The sequence below is a fragment of the Molothrus aeneus genome, assembly GCF_037042795.1.
Source record: "Molothrus aeneus isolate 106 chromosome Z unlocalized genomic scaffold, BPBGC_Maene_1.0 scaffold_33, whole genome shotgun sequence".
In the NCBI taxonomy this organism is placed as follows: domain Eukaryota; kingdom Metazoa; phylum Chordata; class Aves; order Passeriformes; family Icteridae; genus Molothrus; species Molothrus aeneus.
Genome location: NW_027098761.1, coordinates 4286689 through 4291359, shown reverse-complemented (window position 1 = coordinate 4291359; position 4671 = coordinate 4286689).

The window sequence follows — 4671 nt, the reverse complement described above, 5'->3', positions numbered from 1 at the left end:
AACAAAAATGGGGGCCTAAGTGCTGCTTAGGAGAGAAAAACAAGTTTCCTACAAAAGCCTCACTCCTGGAATTTGTCCTTATTCCTGACTTCCCTAAGATTTCTCTTCAAACAGTAGCACTGGCGTGTCCGTGCATGTTTCAAGTACTAGAGCTGCCATATCATCAAGAAACCCGCACAGACACGGCCAGGAACCAAAACCATGTCCACATCTTGTCCTTAGCAGAGTTCCCTATGCACCATGAGAAACAAGGCATGTGTGCAAGCTTGTTGCAGGCTTTGACATTGCAACCATCTTGAAAAGCATAGAGGAATCCCATTAGAAGTGCATGCTCCAGGTTCATATGATATAAAGACAACAGTACTGCTTCACATCACAGCTTGGACATCAAGAGCAAGTGGGATAAAACAGCAGACATGGGGGAGAAGGTTTAAAATATTCACAAAATACCTGAGCAGTTCTGGGTGGAGGATCTCTTTCAGAAGGTCCCAGAGATGGTGTCCGGCTGGTACTGGTGGCATTCTGAGACGCAGCTGGTTTTCTGTAAGCATGGTCCAATATTTCACGTTACAAGGAAAAAATATCAACTGTCATGGCTCTTCCCTCATAGGTAAAACAGACCTTCATTTCCCCAGAGGGTTTTCTGAAATGCTTGTTGTCCTGAATGAACTTACTGAGAAAGGGTCACCTCCAATGTCTGACTATCCCTTTCACTGTAGCCAGGCCAATCTTCCTGAATGTCTTTAAAGAAATGTTCCTTCAGACTGAAAGAATCCTCATTTGCATCCAGGTTGGCTACCTAAGGACAGACATTTCAAACATACATGTTCATTACACCTGAAGGCAGACTACACATGTAAGACTGGTACTGCAAAGCTACAGCAAAGCTGAAAAGGAAATGATGCACCAGATTTCCAGGACTTTTGTTCAATGTGAAGAACAGAGCAGCTGACATGTAAGAGGCAACAAGATTTAACAGGCGTGGTCCATTTGGGCTGTAGAAATTTGGATGTAAGTAAATGCCTAACTGCTGTAAGCAAGGAGGAAATGGACACTGTGAAAACCTCTCCCTGCACCAGGGATCCAGGAGTTTTGGTCTTTAACACAGCTTTGAGAGTCAAAGTACACTATGCCAGAAGTCTCAGTCTTCCCCATTTGAAATACAGGGAGAGGCCATGTTTTTCCTTTCTGTTTCCTTTTCTTTTGAGTAGGACATGAAGAACATCATCTCCACGGGCAAATCCCTATTTTTCCACCCTCAGGAGGACTCCGGCTGCCCTCTTGTTTCACCCAGCTGCATTGCCATGGCAGAGCACAGCCTGGGCCTCGAACAGGGCACGTTTTCACCATCCCATGTCACACCACAGGATGCTGGCATTTGTCTCTGCAAACAGAAGTGCTTCTCTTTCTCAAGGGCTTGCTCAGAGGAAGCTTCAGCTTTCTATGGAACACTTGTATGAGATAATCTGCCTAGAGCTACACTTCAACAGTTTAAAAGTAACCAAGATACCCAGAATCACAAATTCACTTCCTAAAAGCAGAGCTAAGGCTTTGTTGGAAGAAGGAAGGCTGGGAGTATAAGAGCTCAGCAAATTCACCCAACTGGTTTTTCATCTATAGCCAAAACCAACACCACCTCCCTTTGAAGTTGAGAAAAAGGTGAATAACAGTTTTCAGGATGAAGTGCTGTTCACACAGGCCTTTCAGAATGCAAACCAGTACCTTGAGGCAGTTCACACTGCAAACAAGAAAATACTCCTTCAAAATCTCCTTAAACATTGACATAAAGAAAGAGAAAGGTAAAATTTTTTTCACCTCTTACCCTCTAAGGAGCTGAGCTTTGAAATCCTAGCATCACTTCTTTCATAGCTAAAAAGGCAATATTGCCACTTTAGATGCTACTTAAGGCTTGCATAATTCAGCAACAGCCTACAGGGATGGGGAGTATTGAAAAAGGAAGGAAACAGCCACTGCATCCTTCAATCAATGTCAATTGTGTGAATGATAAAGAAATAAGGACATCAAGTGATAAAGAAAACCATCAGAACTAAAAGGACAACAGGAAAAGTCACTGAATAATAATAGGGTTCCAAGGAAGCTGAAGACTCGATCCACACAACAGCAAAGAACCCCTGTGCTCAAAGCTGGGCCACCACCTCTATCATGGGGGATTTGCCTGGAACACCCTTCCCTGGAAGGCAATCCCCACGGATCCCAGCAGAAGCCAGGTACCATTGAGAGGCCACCAACTCCATTCAAGTGAAATGCTGCCCTATGCAGCTACCAAAATTCTCTCCTCTGAAACTTGTCCCAGGATATTTTAAGGAGCTCAGCTAAGTGTTTCACCCAGTTGAGAGTTTCACCCTGTCAAGTTACTCCATGAAGCAGTTAAACAGTGCAAGGAGAAGTGTGAGGATTAAAAAAAGGCATGAGAAGCAACAGCATTACAAAGAATGTATCATTGCCAGCCATTCTAGAAAAACAACAACAATGCCTCCGAAGTTTGGAAGGTTTCTTTCTTTCCTCACATGGACTTGCCGTAGGGGAGAAACTGGGTCAAGCTGATGGAAAAATGTAAACAGGGAGCATTTCCTAAGCATCTCCTTAATTTCTGATTGAAACCCTGAAGTAAGACAGCTAAGAGGTAGCATTGCCAGCAGCAACTCCAGGATCTCACCTCCTGAAGGATTTTTCCAAGGGATTCCTTGTCCTTTTCCACAATTCCCTCTCTCTCTAAGTGAGAAAGTAGCTCTGCCTTCTTGTAATTCTTCAGAGCCAGTAAATGAATCAGCCGGTCTCTGATGGGATGTTGAGAAACAGTCCTGAAAGGTCTCTGGAAGAATTTGGCAGGGTTCGTGGGCATCGTTCTCTTCCTCTCAGGAGCAAGGTCTGGAGAGCTGTGTGGGGCTCTCCTGAGCTCGGGAATTTTCACTTCAGTAAAGGAAAAACAGAGGAACAATTGTCAAATGGGGGGTTGGGAAACGGCAAGGAAGTTGATTCAAAAGGATGTACTGAGACTCTTGAAACTCTGTTTGTTCAGCATTTATGGATCAGCAAAGATCCAAACAGTAAAGCATTAGGAAGCAACAGTCATTAAAAATACCTGGTAAAGAAGTGAGTGATATTGGAGGGGTGGTATTTATGAAGAATTACTTTTATGCATGGTGCTTTGATATGATTTCCCAATTTGTAAGCCCAAGCATTGGCTATGTCAAGAATGACATGGACAGTGGGATTAAATGCACCCTCAGCAAATTTGCCAACACCAGAGGCCTGGGATGCCATCCAGAGGGACGTGGAAAACCTTGGCCAGTAGGGCCCTGGGAACCTCATCAGGTTCAACCAGGGCAAGAGCAAAGTGCTGCGTCTTTGGGGCTGGGACATGCCCTGGCACCCAGGCACGCTTGGGGATGAAGGTGGGGAGGACTTGGAGGTGCTGCTGGATCAGAGGCTGGGCATGAGCTGGCAAGGTGTGCTGGCAGCCCAGAAAGGCAACCGTGTCCTGGCTGCATCAGGGGAAGCGTGGCCAGCAGGTTGAGGGAGGGGATATGACACACCAGGCACTGTTCTGAAACAGGAACTCGTGCTCCATGGCTGATGGAGACTTCATGAGTACTGCTGAGAAATCCAGGAGCTTTGTCTCTTCCATGCCACACACAGAGACTGACCTTTCTTGACACGCTCCTTCAATCTGTCAATGTAGGTCCAACTTTTAATGCCTTTCTCCACTTGCTGTTCCTTGGACCATGCCTCTCTCAGTTTGGCCTGCAAACCTAATTGCACAAATATCACACACTTCAATTCCATAGAACAGTGTAAACGTGCCAGTTCTAGAGTGAAGGCACTACTAATGTTTTGAGAAGTTCAATCCCATGGAGATACAGAAACTTCCCACAGCATTCAAGCAAAACACCTCCTAAAATCATACCCCTGAATGACTTCTAACAAAAAGTACCTGAAACCATGACCAAAGATGAAGATGAAAATGAGGTAAGAGTTCTTCACCCAGAGAGTGGTCAGGCATTGGGAAAGGCTCCCCACAACTTAGTGGGCTCACGGCACCAAGTCCAGCAGAGCTCAGGAAGCATTTGGACAAGGACCACAGGTACCTGGTGGGATTCTTGGGGACAGAGCTGCACTTGCATATCCTTGTGGATCCCTTTCAAACTCCCATATTCTCTGATTCTGTGACAAAGCCCAGTCCCTAACTGGTCCTTTATGGAGCATGTTGCAAAGGCACCCTGTACCCTACCAGCAACCAGACCTGTCTCACCTGAATTTCTCTGTGCCAGCCCAAAGCAGATGTGGTACCAAATTCCACAACTGACTCTCTAATGCCAGTCCTCACACCCCAGGTATTCAATCTTAAATATTCCCTTAGGATCTATGTAGACCACCACCAAGAATCACACAAATCATCACTCACATGTGAACCCAATGAACGTCCCCAATGAGAAATTCAGAAGTTGAGTTTTGTCTCTCCAAAAGCCACCATGATGCTGCCTTAAAATGCTGTGCACTAGGCTAAGGCAGAGCAAGAGCTGCACTTGCAGGGGCAGGGATGTCCCTGCAGGCAGGTGACTGCAGCCACAGCCAGGTGAGAGCCTGTTTTGCTCAGGGCAGCTGGCAGGACCTGGCTCAGCTCACTGCTGCAGGCAGCACCACTGAGTG